The sequence below is a fragment of the Cryptomeria japonica genome, chromosome 1 (assembly GCF_030272615.1).
Source record: "Cryptomeria japonica chromosome 1, Sugi_1.0, whole genome shotgun sequence".
Classification (NCBI taxonomy): Eukaryota; Viridiplantae; Streptophyta; class Pinopsida; order Cupressales; family Cupressaceae; genus Cryptomeria; species Cryptomeria japonica.
This window is the reverse complement of record NC_081405.1, coordinates 81,347,362-81,365,322: the sequence shown is the minus strand read 5'-3', so window position 1 is coordinate 81,365,322 and position 17,961 is coordinate 81,347,362.

Here is a 17,961-nt window from a genome sequence, read left to right as displayed (position 1 = left end):
AATGTTAGGTGCCACCCGATTAAGGGATTTTGTTTAAGGCCTGTTAGTGCATTTACCTTGTTAAAGGTAGCCTGATTAAATGACTTAAGAACATCAGTTACGATGTCACCCAGTTAAGGGATTTTACAAAGAGACCTCTTAAAGTCCACCTGGTTAAGGGATTTAAGTTGTAATGGTTAGAAAGAAACAAAAAGATGATCTATTGAATTAGCTATTGATAGCTTGATCAGATCACAATGAGAATCACACTCTATCCAAACCGATTGTGTCTTCTCTGCACAACATCGGTTTTCTGCTTACACCTTCAACTCTGCACTTTGTCGGTCCTCTAACCTTTGGCTCTACACTCTATTGATCCTCTATTCCTTGGCTCTGCACTCTACCGGTCCTCTGTCCCTCGGTTCTGCACTCTATCGGTCTACCTCATACACTCTCTCCTCTGCTAAATCATTTTAGCACTTCCTCTCACTCTACTCTTCACTTTGGATCGCCTTCTATGAGATCTTCTTTTTGCAAATTTCAGGGTCAAGAATTTTTGGATGAACTCAAAAATACTTTATACATTTTCTATCGTCACCTTTAGGTGTTTCCTCAATCAAAGCAATCACAAATTTCAAAATATTTCAAATTCAAAATCTCCCAATCTTTCTTTGCATGCCCTGCAACAATTCCCCCAATAGTTCAACTAAATCTGCCACTGCATCCCCCAAAAATAGTGACTTTTGGGTTGAGTTTAGTCAATTAAGTGTGAACCAAAAAATCCGCAAGTAATCATGGCTTGACTGCATGGTAACTGAAGTTGACTTCACCAATCTTTTAGTTTGGTGTAGACACAAGCTCACCAACTCACCTCTTACCACCATAACTGAATAATCAATCATTGCTCTGAGATTTATGGTGATCACCTATCTTCCTCCTGCCTTAATGGTGTACCGATATATCATTGCGCTCTATATTACCGGTTCATCCTTTGATTGGCGGTTTGTTGTGCTAGCATCAATTATCTTTCCATGTTTGCCAATGAGGTTTTGGTTTCCATACAACCACAAGTCTTCTTGCTTGAGTCACCTTTTGTGACTTCATCATCATCAGAATGATCGATCTTCTTGAGGGACAGACCGATTGGCTTAGTCTCTCTTCCCTTGAGCTGATTGAACTTTGGTCATTTGTTTCTAATGTTGTTTCCATGTGTTTGCAATTCATCACCTTTTCTACTGAAATACACCACTCCATTGATACAACTTCATTGGTCAGTGTTAGACATCAATGACAAATCTTAGCTCATATACCGGTTCTCTGGATTGACCGGTTTTGTCAATGGCAACATTTTCCACGTACAAAAATATGGTCTCTCTTATAATTCTATATGTTATATTGCATATTTCATTTCTGGTGGGCTAAGATATTAGCTCCTTTTCTTCTTAAAACTCATAACTTTTTACCATGTTTTAATTCATATAATGAGATGGTAATGATGTATTAGAGTTTGACTATATGCATTCCAGATGTTAACTAGACCCATTAAATCTTGTTTTGTCTTGACCAATTATTCATATTGCCATGTGAATTATTCTTGTTGTCATGTGAATTATTCTTGTTGCCATGCAGATTATCATAGGCGATATCATGTGTGAAATGTATAAGTGTTTTAATTAATTAAAATAGATATATGTGTATGCTTGTATATTCTATCTTTTTAATTGCAGGAATTAATAAGATGCTGCAAAGGTGGTTATTGTGTCACGTCATGAAGGTAGTTAGAGATATTCAAGGGGTGGTTAAAAGTTCAAGATAACAAAGAGAATAATGGGTGTAAGAAGTGGCAAAGGAATAGCAGGGCGCACAAGACTCATTTATGTCTGTCTTTAGTAATCAACAATATTGTAATACCACCATGCTATATTCTTGGATGTGGTTTAGTTGAGATCCACCTTTTTAGGGGCTGAACTTCGTCTGTTCTCTGTTATAAATATTCTCCACCTTATTTCATCGGCATGACCTAGATTGTAGGAATTTGTTGTAGTTTTCTTTTAAATAAGAGTTTGTGCCTCTTCTCAAAGGTTAGAGAGGGGAGAGAGAGACAAAAGGTTTAGAAATAAATTTGCTGAGTATTTTAGTTTTCTTTCATTCTGTGTGTTGTATCGACCTTTGAAAAACAATGAATAAAGTGATGCTATTCTAAGTATTTAGAGTTATCTTTGGAAGCCTGGATACACTCATCCAAGAGGGGCCACTTTGTGAGTATTGTTGTGCATTTTTTAAACTTAGTTTCCCTTTCTACTACAGTAGGTGTTCTGGCAATTGACTATTCCTGCAGCCATTGGAAACATATCCTGGGACTGTTCCTGCAGCCAAAGCAAATAGAGTAATTCTTGTTTGTCAATTTTGGACTTAGTTAACAGTTCTTTAACTGGGTTTTATGTTAATGCAGAGTTTTAATGTAGCCATTCAGTTGTTATAATTTTTTCTTTCTTATTTCAAATAGGTTTAGTTGCTGCAGTAATGTAGAATAGCTATCACATGAGCTTAGTGCATATATAGTGCAGACCCATTTCAAGTAATACGTCCTTGGGTTGACAAACAAATGAAATTCAATTATGGAGATAATAACTTCACAGAGTAAATGTCCAAGCTTCCGATTGAGACTTTAGCTATATTTATTGTTCCTATTGGTGAGGCAAACATTTTTGGCGCCATTGTCGGGGATGGTGTCAAACTAAGAACCTGTTATGGTTATCAATTTTTAGCTTTTCGTATAGTTGTTTTTGATAACTCAGTTTGCTTAAAGTAATTCTCATGAATCTGCATGAATAGATGAAGAATTGATGCTCAAGGTAGATTCCTTCCCAACCATCCTAATCATACAAGATTCAATCCATATGACCCCCCAAATGTAAATCCTTTTGCTACACTATACCAAACCCTAGATAATTTGAACCCTCTTGAATTTGAACTTCTTGAGAACAACATCCATTTCCTCTTTGGACCTCCTGAAGAGGAACTTCATTTAGTAACTCCTCCTGAAAGCCCAATGCAAATAAATCCACCCCCTGGGGGGAATAACCCACCTCCACCTGTGACTCCAATGTTTGAGTTCCCTATTTCTGATCAGCATGATAATACTAATCTCAAGAACATTCCAGCTTCTTCCCTTCCGAAATTCTATGGATTAGTGATAGAAGACCCCGACACTTTCTTGTTTGAGTTTGATGTCCTCTTTAGGAGTTTTGATTATACTATAGATGCCCATAGACTCAAAATATTCCCTGCCACTTTGAAATAGTCAACTTTGAGATGGTTTATGAGTCTAGGGAGTAGCACAATCACTACATGGGATGAGATGAAATGATTGTTTCTTGTAAAATACAAGGATTATTGTAGAGGGACTACCTGCCATGGGGATGATATTTTTAGAATGACACAAAAAGAAGATGAGAGTCTAGAAGATTATCTGGAGAGATTTCTATTTAGTGTTAAGAAGTCCAATCATAATACTCTAAATGAAGAGTCTCTTAAGTTAATATTTTAAAGAAGAATCAGTGATGAGTGCACATATGCTTTGGATCTTATGGGAGGAGGTGATATAACACAATCAAAATAGAATGATATTGGACAAATTTGTTAGAAGTATTCTAGATCTTCTTCTAAGAAGAGTAGGTGTTTAAAGCTAGGGGTTTTCTTCATCAACATCCAGTAATGGAGTTTCTCGAATGGAGTTTAGCCATCTGTTGAAGGATTTTAAGGAGGATATCATAAACAATATGGCTACTCAATTGGACACAATTTTAGCTAAGAAGAAACATGAGGAAGTTGATGCAGTTCTTGCAGAATTCTGCCCACATTGTAGATAGAGGAAAAGAGTCTGTAGATGTAAAATGGTTGCAAATCTTGAAGTTCTTGATTTCAAGACAACACAAGGTGATGATGAACAAGTTTTATATGTTTCTCAAAGAAGGCCAAATTTTCCAAGACAAGGTATGCCTCCTGATCCACTTTCTTTTTTTGGTTATAGTGGAAATTCATGTGCACAAAATAATCATGGAAATCACCATATGCTCAAAATTTAAGAAATCATCAAAATTTGTATAATCCTCAAGGCCAAGGGTAGCATTTTTCCAATCAAACTCCATAGTGGCAACAACCACAAGGAAATTGGTCTCAACCTCATGGACCATGGCAACAATTCCAAGCGGGGGTGGTCATCCATGGGCAAATCAGTCATCTGATTATCAGCAGCCACAACCACCTACAAAAATGCCTCCTCCTACAACCAATACTGTTCCACCTAAACCTACACAACTTCCCACTCAACCAATGCCAAATCTTAATAATAAGCCTCAACAACAACAACAACAAGTTTATTCAGCTGATACTAATCAATACCCAACTTATTCTCTTTCTATAAGTGATATTCACCCCAAATTTGGGACAACTTTACCCAACCCATCTCCACTAGTTATAACTGAGATACAAAAGGAACAAGAAATCTATAGTCCAGCAGCCCAAATACCTCAAAATCAGCATATACCCCCATTTCCTCAGAGGTTGCAACCTAAAGAGATTCTACAAGAAGAGGAACTAATTTTTGATATTATAGATCAGCTAAAACACGTATGTGTTAAAATTCCATTGTTACAAGCTATTAAGGATGTCCCTATTTATGGTAATGCACTTAAGGAGGCATGTTTAAAGAAACCTAGAAGAAAGAAAAAGGATCTGCAAATAGTGCAAGTAATGGGTCAATTGGCTGATATCATGTTAGAAAAGGTTTCAATTCCTAAATATACTGATCCTTGTAGCCTTGTTGTGAAAATAGGCATCAATGGCACTCAGATAAAGAATGCTTTAATAGATTTGGGAGCATCCATCAATGTAATGACAAGAGATGCTATGCAAAAACTTGACATAACCAGTCTTAGACCTACACCTACAGTCCTGCAGCTTGCTGACAGTTCCACAGTTCGGTCTGATGGTATGATTGAAGATGTGGTTGTTACTTTGGATTCTTGGGAATTTCCTACAGATTTTATGATCCTGTCTCCTAAAGCCACATTGGGAGGATATCCAGTTATCTTGGGAAGACCTTGGCTTGCTACAGTCAATGCATATATTGGATGTCAGTCAGGAGATATGACTATTTTAGATGGAAATACAACCAAAACTTTGGATCTATATTCTCTTGCTCATCCCCAACTTGATCTACAACAAGTTGTTTGGCCTAACATGGGAGAAGAATTTGATGAAGGAGTTGACTCCGTCAATCATCTTATGATGATTAATAGAGAACCATTCATACAACTTCATGATGATGATTCAATTCTCTATAAAATTCTGCCAAATCAGTTAAGACAAGAGCAACAGTCGCAGGAGTTAGTATCAAATATTCCAGTATCAGATTTTCCTATAGCTACTGATATACGGCATACCCTATTGCCACAGGAAGTCTGCACTTCTCATCTTTTTGAAGCATCTCAGGTTGATCTTACTATCAAAGTGGAATTTGATCTAAACAAATATTTGAATATCAACAATCAACTCACAGGGACTCAAAGAATAACACTAGTTGGCTTGCTTAAATGTCATCAACACGCTTTTGCATGGGATTACAAATACATGCATGGAATTGATCCTACAGTTTGTCCCCACTGTATCTAGATAAAAGAGGATTGTAGACCACTTAGATAGCCACACAGAAAAATTAATCCTGCATTAAGAGAAATATTTAAAGAGAAATTCCAGAAATTATTAAATATTGGATTTATCTATCCTATCTCGGATAGTCAATGGGTGTCACCTCTAGTGATAGTTTCAAATAAAGGAGGTAAATGGCGGGTATGTGTGGATTATAGAGCTTTGAACTTAGCAACCAGGAAGGATCATTTGTCATTACCATTTGTGGATCAGGTATTAGACTCCTTTGTAGGGAAGTGGTACTTCTCATTCTTGGATGGATCCAGTGGCTACAACCAGATTCAAATTGCTCTCGAGGATCAGGAAAAGACTACATTTACATGTCCTTGGGGAACATATGCATATTTTGTTCTTCCTTTTGGATTATGTAATGCTCCAACTACTTTTCAAAAAGCAGTGATAAGCATATTTTTAGATATTTCCTAGGACAGCATGGAGATATATATGGATAATTTTACCACCTATGGTTCAGAATTTGAAGAGGCATTGAAGAATCTGAAGAAAATTTTGTAGCGGTGTGAAGACTATAATTTATCATTGAACAGTGAAAAATGCATCATGATGATGTAGGAAGGTATAGTTCTTGGTCATCATAGCTCTATAAATGGAATACAAGTTGACCCAGCAAAAAATAAAGTCATTCAAAACCTCCCTGCACCTATAAAGCAAAAGGATGTCAGAAGTTTCCTTGGTCATGTTGGATATTATAGGAGGTTTATCAAAGATTTCAGCAAAATTGCAGGCCCTTTATATTTTCTTTTGACCAAGGATATGGAATTTAATTGGACTTCCTCATACAATGGAGCTTTCTTGAAGCTCAAACATGCATTGACTCAAGAATCGGTGCTCAAGGGTCCGAACTAGTCCTTACCTTTTCATATTCATACAGATGCATCTAATTATGCCATAGGAGCAGTTTTGGGACATAAGATTGACAATTTGGAGAATGCAATTTATTTCATCAGCAAAAATATGCAGGGACCTGAGCTTAATTACACTGTCACTGAAAAGGAGATGTTAGCAGTTATATATGAGCTCAACAAATTCAAGCATTATACAACAGGATATCCGATATTTGTGCATACTGATCATACAGCAATCAGATATCTCATTAACAAACCTTCAATTACAGGAAGATTAGCTCGTTGGTTACTATTGATGCGGTAATTTGACATTACAGTTGTTGATAAACTAGGTAAATCCAATGTAGTTGCAGATTATCTTTCTAGGCCTCAATTGTAGGATGATCCTGTAGCCATAGACAATGTTTTTGCAGATGAACATTTTTTCTTTATAAAAGCACACACTCCCTGGTATGCTGATATTGCAAATTATTTAGTTGCTAATAAGATGCCAATTCATTTTTCTCCTAAAGAAAGAAGACTGTTAGTTGAGAAAAGATTAAATTTCTCATGGACTATTGATTGTTTATTTTATACTGGACCTGACCAAATCATGAGAAGATGTGTAAGAGAGGATGAAACATATGATATCCTTCATGCATGTCATGATGAACCATGTGGAGGACATTTTGCTGCTAAAAGAACAACACTTAAAATACTTGGCACAAGATATTATTGGCCAACATTATATAAAGATGTAACACAATATACTAGAAAATGTGATAGATGTCGACGGATGGGTAGGCCTACCAGATCTAATGAAATGCCATTATATCCACAGATATTAGTTGCACCATTTGATAAATGGGGATTAGATTTTCTTGGGTCGATTGATCCTCCTTCAAATGGGAAATCTTATATTCTAGTATGCATTGATTATGTCACCAAATGGGTGGAAGAATGAGCTATGACACATGCAAGAGATAATAAAGTAGCTAAATTTATTTATGAAGAAATATTTACCAGATATGGAGTTCCAAGAGAGATTTTTTCAGACCAAGGACCACAGTTTACTTCCACATTGATTGCAACATTGGTTAATGAATATAATATCGAGCACAGGAAGTCTACCCCATATCATCCACAAGCAAATGGTCAAGTAGAAGTCACAAATAGGGATTTAGAAGCCATTCTTACCAAGACAGTAGCTCTTCATAAGAAATATTGGTCACATAAACTTCCTAAAGCCATTTGGGCATATAGAACAACATGGAAGACACCAATTGGTTTTACACATTTTGAAATGGTGTATGGAAAAACAACAATGATGCCCATTGAATTTGAGCACAAAACTCTTAGAACAGCTCTACAATTGAATATGACTCTCTCTGAAGCACAAAGAGACCGCATTATGCAATTAAATGCTTTGGATGAGCTGAAAAAGATGGTCATCCAACATACCAAACTTATTCAAAATCAAAGAGCTAAATGGCATGATAAGTACATAAAGGAGAGAAAATTTAAAACAGGTGATTGAGCACTGCTATATGATTCTAGATATAAAGATACTATGGGAAAGCTGCATACAAGATGGTTAGGCCCATATGAAATAGATGAAATTTTCACAAATGGAGCAGTTCAATTGACCACTATAGATCCAGTCAGATTCAAGCTTCTATTCAATGGTCATCGACTACACCTGTCTCATAAGCATGCAACCAAAGAACAATTCCTACAACAATTCACCAGCCAAGATAAAACATCAGTTCTTGCAGCAACTGGAGAAGTTCCTTCAGCATCTGAATAATTTCCTACAGCAACTGGAGAAAACATTAAGGGCGTGATTCCTACAGCTTCCACAAGAAACGTTCTTAGTAATCAATAAATTCTTCAAGCATGCTTTCATAAAAATATTTCCATGTCTTATGGAAATATTATTTTCCGATAATAATTTTTTCATCCATGTCATCCCATTTCATTTCTCTGTCAATCACTTCATTATGTCACATCATCTCGTTTCACCCATTTTTATTAGCTAATCGTTTCATGCAGCATTTATTAGTACGACTGCAGGTATGTACATTGTTTATTTTTTATTAATTATGCATTTATTATTTTGCTATGATTATTGCCTATTTTAAATCTGTGTACCCTTCCCTCTGTCCTTTCTGCATGTGTGGACATGTGTTAGCATAAGTCGGGGGGGTGTTTTATGGTCTGATTTCCAAGTCGAGTAATTATATGTCCTTGTCAATAATTTGCTTTGATTTGCCTAACATCATTTTTGAATAAGACATTCTTTGGCATGAGTGAGTAGTTCATCCTACCGTCGAAATCAATGAAAGAAATTGAAAGTAAGGTATTTTTGAACAAGTATTTTCAGTTCTGTAGGTTATTTCAGTCCCTCATTCACTATTGTGGAAATTATTTTGAGAGCCAAAATAGTCATGGGTGGAGATCCTATCCACCATGAACCTGTAATTCATGACATGTTGCTATAGGATGTCCAGTGTGAGCATTACTTCCGTATGCATGGGTGGATTGATTATTTTTTCAAAATAATGGATTTCAATGAAGAAATTGCCTCCAAATTCATGCGTGCATTCAATGAAGGAGAGGCCTCTGTCAAGGGATTGAGATTCATTGCCAAAGAGAAATGAATAGCTGAAGTTATTGGGTTGTTGTGGAAGGAGAACTGCTTCCTAAATCTAAGGATGTGAGAAGCGCTAGGGCAAAGTGTATACACCCAGCAAATGGACCCCTAAGGGTGGACAAATAGGGAACCAGACGAATATCTCTTCCAGCGAAATGGCCCCAGGTGGCATTGTATGTGATGAAATACATTACCTGTGATGTAAGGTACTCAAATTTGCATTTGGTCCATTTTAAATTGCTTAGTCATTTACGGCATGGCCGAAGGGTAAATGTTCCCAATTTTTAATATCACCTTATTTCCATAAGTGCAAAAGAAACACGAAAGGGTGGAAATCATTATGTTAGTCATCATGGCTTGATAAAATTGTTAGTAGAACATTCTCTTAGAGATGTTTCTCAAATGGCATGGGAAGTATTTAGAGATATATTGTAATTTAGGGAGGAAAATGCTCCTGTTGCAGAAGAATTAGCAGCACAAGAGGAGGATATCGGAGAACCCTCATCTCCTAGGGTTTTTGTAGAGGATTAAGTTCTTGTTGCCAATGAAGCTTTGACTATTGCAGAAGAAATGGTGATTGAAACAAATATTGAGCAGCCCTCCACTCATTTTCAAAGTGGAGCGATATCTTTTAAAAGAAAAGGGAAAGAAGTAGAGACAATTGATGCAGAGGGAGAAACCATAGTGTAGCCTCAAGCATCGCAGGTTTCTCCTGCAGCTAAAAAGTGCAGGCTAAAATAAAATTCTCTTGCAGCAACACCTCTTGCAAAAACTATTCCTGCAGCCACTCCAAAAATGTATGCAAGAAGGACTTGGTAGAGTAAATAGAAAGTTCAAGCAGCATGGGATGCAATGGAAGGCATTTCAGTAGAAATGTCAGAAGAAGAGCATGAGAGTCAAACATAGATTAAATCACAGGAAGAACATGGAGCCGACAGACTTTCAAATCTAGCACATTTAGCAAAACAATTTGGAGAACATGTTGAAGAAATCTCACGACCTCAGGTAACAGCTAATAGACCTCCTTCATCTCTCACTAGTTTGTCTATTGCACTTACATTTTATAGGTAGGGGGAGATTGAAAGGGCTAGGCTACATGGAATTATTGATAACCAACAAAAAGAAATTGAAAAGAGGGATAATCAAATTGTGAAATTGAAAGCTAAAGTCGACACAATTGCTAGTATGGTTCCTGAGTTGATACAATGTAGGGCTCCTCCGAGGATTTATGCTTTGCATCTAAAAGAGCAGTATTTAAGTTTTAAGCTAAACCGCATTGTTAGAGACCTTAGTCCTTCTTTAGATACCCCAGAAGAATTTTATAATGTTTATCAAACCTCTCCAACAGCTGTTAAGAATTTGTTATGTGAATTTTATTTGCATAGCTATGTTGTGACTTCTGACAATGAGTGGAATCCCTTATTATACATTGGTGACATTCACATAAAAGCATTAACATCATGGGTGCAAAATGAAATCAGTATAGGGACTAAGGCCAAAACTTATAAAAATTTGGAATTTGATTGTCCATTACCACTCAGAGCTAAAGCCAAGAATCCATGACTTCTTTATTATGATTGGCAGAAATTGTTAGCAAGACCTAATGTAAGGAGCCAAGTGTTAACTATAAGAGAGGAAAGATTCTAGGAATATGAACACTTGATAAAAAATGAAAATGTAGCTGCAATTGAATGTCTGGTTCAGTGTTGGAATAATCTTCCAGAAGACCTAAAACAGGGTGATCGTCATTCACTGCCTAATTTTCATGCAACTATGCAAAGAGCTCCTAAGTACATCCATTTGGGTAGGGCGAAGAGCAATAACTGGCTACCCTTGATATTTCAGCCACCTATCCTTATCTGGCCATTAATGGGATGCAGGGTTGCAAACAAACCATATGAGGAGGCCACAAAAGAAGCCAGATGAGCGAGACTGGAAAAAATGAAAGGGTTTTATTGGAATTTGGCTACATAAGGGATAGGATAGGGAACTATTGGTGACTTGTGAGTCAATACCCGAATCAAAAAATTTCCTCTTGTTGGAGGATCAGAAAGACACTAAGTTGGGGGGCATGATGAGTTGAGATATTAGCTCCTTTTATTCTTAAAACTCATAAGTTGTTACTATGTTTTAATTCGTATAATATGATAGTAATGATGTATTAGAGTTTGACTATATGCATTCCAGATGTTAACTGAGCCCATTAAATATTGTTTTGTCTTGACCAATTATTCCTGTTGCCATGTGAATTATTCTTATTTCCATGTGGATTATCATAGGTGATATCAAGTGTGAAATATATAAGTATTTTGATTAATTAGGATAGATATATGTGTATGCTTGTATGTTCTATCTTTTTAATTGTAGGAATTAATAAGATGTTGCAAAGGTGGTTATTGTGTCACGTCATGAAGGCAGTTAGAGATATTCAAGGGACGATTAAAATTTCAAGACAACAAAGAGAATAATGGGCGTAAGAAGTGGTAAAGGAATAGCAGGGCACGCAAGACTCATTTATGTCTGTCTTTAGTAAACATCAATCTTGTAATACCGCCATCCTATATTCTTGGTTGCGGTTTAGTTGAGATCCACATTTTCAGTGGCTTAACTCCATCTGTTCTTTGTCATAAATGTTCTCCGTCTTATTTCATCAGTGTGACCTAGGTTGTAGGAAGTTGTTGTATTTTTCTTTTAAATAAGAGTATGTGCCTCTTCTCAAAGGTTAGAGAGGGAAGAGAGAGACAAAAGATTTAGAAATAAAGTTGCAGAGTATTTTTAGTTTTCTTTCATTCTGTGTGTTGTATCGACCTTTGAAAAACAATGAATAAAGTGATGCTATTCTAAGTATTTAGAGTTATCTTTGGAAGCCTGGATACACTCATCCAAGGTGGCCCACTTGGTGAGTATTCCTATGCATTATTTAAACTTAGTTTCCCTTTCTGTTGCAGTAGGCATTCTGGCAATTGACTGTTCTTGTAGCCATTGGAAACAGATCCTATGACTGTTCCTGTAGCCAAAGCAAACTAAGTAATTCTTGTTTGTCAGTTTTGGACTTAGTTAACAGTTCCTTAATTGGGTTTTATGTTAATGCAGAATTTTCCTGTAGCCATTTAGTTGTTATAATTCTTTTTTGCTTATTTCAAATAGGTTTAGTTGTTGCAGTAATGCAGAATAGCTATCGCATGAACTTAGTGCATATATAGTGCAGACCCATTTCAAGTAATACGTCCCTGGGTTGACAAACAAATGAACTTCAGTTATGGAGATAATAACTTCACAGAGTAAATGTCCAAACTTGGGGTTTAGACTTTAGCTATAGTTATTGTTCCTATTGGTGAAGCAAACAATTTCATGCTAAGGTTATTTAAGATCAAGTCTCATTTTATCGTAGTATTTTATTTGGGAATATTGATTCACCCCCCCTCTCAATATCCCAATCTATTCAACAATTGGATTATATTTATGATGATCATTTACTTCCTAAATTATTTTCATATATAATAAAATATTATGCAATTGAATGGTTGTATTTATTGCCACATGGTTTTAATGCTTGTGTATATTTTTTTGTGTTAACATTGATCTTAAGATCTCCATTTTTATTTTGAGAATGATTTGTTCATGGAAATAATGAATGCTTACGAGATTATGTTATATGTTTATACTCCTTGTCCATTAATTTATTTTATCAAATGCCTAAAAAATAAGTTGTCATCCATATTGTAATTCTCCTATTACACTTATTCCTACTCTCATATATATAACATAGTCCAATTATACTTGTCATACTCCTAGGACTATCAACCCCCCTCAACCATTCCCTTCTAGCCTATTTATAACCATCCTATTGTTACTCATATTTCCACCCTTACCTTCACTATCAACCAATCTACCCTTGATATCGTCATGAAGAGACTTGATGTTGTTCAAAGTATATTTTAAGTGTTTTCCATTCAACTACAAAGAGTGACTTAGTGAGAACAAGCATAATTCTCTTTCTAAAATGACATAATGAAAACATACATTGAACATCAAAATTTGGAAGGGGATAAGGAATTTTTGAAAGGGGAGATTGATAATGAAAGATTAAATCTATTATTTTATTAGTATGAACTTGTTTATAATGAACAAGGTTAATAACATGACCTATTTTCCAATATTTACTTTATTATTTTAAAAAGAAATATGAATGGGATTATTAAAATAATTGATGGAATATTTGAGTCAAGAGAAGAAAATAGTCTATGGTGGTTTCCTTAAGAGAGTGTGGAAACAATTATGCCAATAATTTATCATAAAAGATGAAATCGTGATAGGTGATAGTGAAAGCTAAAAGATCATTTTTGGGGAAAGGTGTCTCAACCTTGCATCCTAATGATCTAAATTATTAATTAATTGAAAACTAGGAAAACATTTATATTTGTTACCGCAATTTCGTGAGGTCATAACTCCTAGCCCACCTATTAGAAACCAAAATGCTTGGATGTGTTGGAAAAAACTCTAGAAGACCTAAGTGGAGCTATTTATAGGATTATTAAAAGGTTATGTTCATATACAAATCAATAAAAAGCTAGAAACACTCCAAAGCTATATATTATTAATATGTAAAAAATATCAAAAAAATTAACCTTCTTAGATTCACCATATAAAAATGATCCAGATGTCCTTAGGTCTCCATTATATTACACGTAATCTTTGAATAGGTTTGAATATGCAAAAATAAGTTCCCAAATCAAGTAGTTACATATGGATGAGTTATAATAGTTGTAAAATTATATTCTAAAAATATCTTGAAAAACTATGACCAACTTTAGTGTTTGAATTTAGGTCATTTTAGGTACCACTATTGAGACCATGGTTTTGAAAACACTCTTGTGTTTTGGTTTGATATTTTCCTATAAATTGAGTACTTGAGATAGATTATATATTGTTAATTTGAAAGTATTATTATGCTACTATAATTACTCCAAAGTTGTATGCTGGTTATACTCCTACAAGGGAATGTCCTTGAGATTAGATTGTAACCTTGTTTATAATAATACAATTATTTTATGCTTTGGAATGTGGAGTTTTTATTCCAAAAGGTTCCTCCCTATGTAAACTTGTGTTATGGTATTTTTGTGTGTTTTTTATAACTATATGCTTAGTTTAATTTTTGTTCATACCTCTTCTCATATATTAGTATAGGAAATTTATTAGACACTTTTACTTTCTCTCAAATTTGAAGATCCCCCTTACCATTATATTTATAAAAAATAGGGACCTCAAACTAAGGAGGTAAATGTGTGGAAAGAGTATCCAACAAATGATTTTGTTCTTCTTCCATTTATTTTACACAACTTTCATCTTTACTCACTTCCTCATAACTCTTCAACTCAATCATTGATAGAAAACAGTAATTGGCTTGTTCTTGAGCTTCTGCAATCTTCCTTCTTGTCCGAACACCTTTTGTCTTATCTCCAATTATCTAATTTTCTGAATGATGCTTATAAACATACTTAGCAGGAATTTTTGCCAAGTCTTCCTCTTCTTCTTCTTCATCATTTTGTTTCCTTCTCTTTTCTCTCTTTTGTATCACTTGTCTTCTTTGTAATTTTTATAACAATCTCAACCTTTGGTGCTAGCAAACATTTACTCTCCTTTCTATCCCTGATTTAATACACATTTCCACCTATTCTAACTCCTTCTGCAATTATTTTACCATTCTTCTCTTTTCTGATCACACACCCAGTGCTACTAAACAAAACTTCTTAACCTTTTCTACACATCTGACTAACACTTAACAAACTTTGTCTCAATCCTTTAACATAAAAAAAATCATCAGTTTTATGCTTGCTATCAATAGAAACACTTCCAATACCTTTAATAGTTGACCATCTTCTCCAATAAATTTCACTGAATCTCCATCATACTTCTTGGGATTAATAAACCCATCTTTATCATTGGTTGTATTATTTGAACATCTGGACGCTATAATATATGCATTCGGTTCTATTTTAGCATGCAATTTAGTCTTGATTGTTCTATCTTCTTTCAGTTTCTTTAAGGCATCCTCCTTATTTTAAATTGATAGAAACAAGGAGTCTTCATTCAATTCATAATCAAATTCATCTTCAGATGTATGTTCCTCAATAGAACATAATCCCTTCTTCTCTTTTCTATTAAAATTGCATATTTTAAAATTATTTTTCTTCTCATCATCATCTGGTCTCTTATAGTCTTCTTTGTAAGTGCAATTAGAAGCAAAATGTCCAATTCTACCACAAGAAAAATATTTCAGAGGAAACTTACCTTTGTACTTTCCAGTGCCTCATTGCAATCTTCTCACAAAGTTTGCTTCAGCTTCATCTATATCTCCATTGCATTTCAGATTATCATGTCTTGAAACATTAGATGTTGCTTCTTTCTTTTCTCTTTTCTCTTTTCTCTTCCTCTATTTCTGAAATTTCAAAAGATGCTAGAGTACCAATAAGCTAATCAATGGTATACTTACTCAAATCATTGCTCTCCTATATAGTACACCTTGTAGGTTTGTAAGATTTAGGCAAAGTCAACAAGATCTTATGAACAACACCACATTCATTTGAATGTCCACTGACAGATCTAATGCCATTAGCAAGCTCAATCACTCTATGAATATAGTTATCAACACCTTCATCTTCAAGCATTCTCAGATACTCATACTTCTGCTTCAGATTCATCAGTCTAGCCTTTTTGTCTTCAGATCTCCTTCATATGCCAAACACAACTTGTTTCACACAACTTTAGCTTCTTTCAATCCTTTCACCCTTCCAAACACTGAATCACTTATACAACTCAAGATTATAACTCTAGCCTTCACATTAGTCTCCTTCAACTTTATCTCATTTGGATTTTGAGCACCACCTTGTGGAAGTGTGTATCCAGTCTAAAAGATTTCCCAAATTCCATTCTATAATGTCTCCAAATGTGATTTCATTATCTTCTTCTAGTACCAAAAGTTTGTACCATCAAAGATCGAAACTTTGTAATGCACGTCCTGCACCATATTGGATCTAGCTCAAGTGGTTAAGATTACTCAAGAGGAACCTTGCTCTGATACCAATTATTGAACCCAAGGTAGGACTGAGAGGGAGGTGAATCATTTTAAAACAAAAATTAATTTAGCACATAAACAATTAAACAACCAGACACATCGAACACATGAACACCAAGATTTTCTATGTGGAAAACCCAAATAGGGAAAAACCACAGTGAGAACCTACCCACAAAAATATATCTACTATGTATATCTAATTACAATGAAAAGAGCTCACTTTTTCGGACTTACAAACCAAGGCTAGCTGCTCTTAGGGCAAGATACAAAAGAGGACTTGCAAACCTGAAGCTAACTACAACAGGGAAAGATACAAAAATGATATGAAAAGAAGGATCTCCTGATCATGAAGCTATCCTTTAACTCTACATCAAGAAACCAACATTAACACACACAACTCAGACCTCAACTACCAACACTCTGTCTCATATCTTTGTCACAGTCTCAACACAACCTGCATATCATTCGAACACAACTCTTCTTCTCTTCTCTTCATTGAACCTCACTAAAGTTATCTTCACATCACACATCTATAACCCACACCTCATCTCTCACTCAAATCAATCACATTCATCCTTACATACAAGATAGATCATTAAATCTTGAGCCAAGTTGGCCTGAACCAAAATAAAACTTTGGGACTAAAAACACACACGCTGATCCACTCTAGGAGAAAGAGGGGACCAAGACACGTCTTCTAAAGATCAACTCATTGATCCACAATCATTGGAACATAACAAACAATATATCAACACACTACACATCCATATAAGCAATTAACAGTCAAAACATATCCTCCAATGCAATAACTCTAATCCGAATATCCACGCGCTATGGTGAAACCCCATAACACATCAAACAATCTTCCACAAATCATATCCAAACCTAATGATAGGTCTAACATAGAATATCACAACCAGCTATGAATAATGCCACAACACCCAGAGAACACAACGTTATTTCAGGACCACTAAACTATCATATCCATGATACAAAAACTATATCCAAAGAAGATAACAATAACAAACAACATTAGAAACATTTTTTGGGCCCGAACACTTTTGGAACAACCAATAGAACAACTACATCACCAACACAACAAGATATCTCTACACCACAGATATTCCAGACCAACACCAATTTGGAACAATATTTTTGACATCAATGACAACCACAACAACACATACTTCCAACAGAGGAAAATATTATTGACGAAAGGTAAATTATGATGAATTATATGTAGTGTATCATATAAATGTGTAGAAAAGTTGGTAGAAGAGGTGGTAGGAGCTAAAGAAGACATGCTCATATGCAAAATTCTTTATGTAGGTTGAAAAAATAGATTTTATGGTAAAATGCATAGAAGTATAACACATAGAAGGAAGATAATGAAGAGTATTAGTGCACTATACAAAATAGAAAGTTATGTACATGTAAATGCAAGGAGCATGTACTTTGGGTTAAATGAAATATAAGATGAGAATTTTTATTTCATAAATAGCTTAAGGTTTCAAATAATCCTCCAGACTATATCAGATTAACAATAAAAAAATACTATTTTTTTTGTGAAATAAATTTATAATATATTGTTTTATCTAAATATATTATTTTCCTAATCAAATAAAATTTAATTAATCAAAAATAATAAGCTCAAAAATGGCAAATGGAAAAATTCTTTAAAAAGAGAACAAAGAAACAAA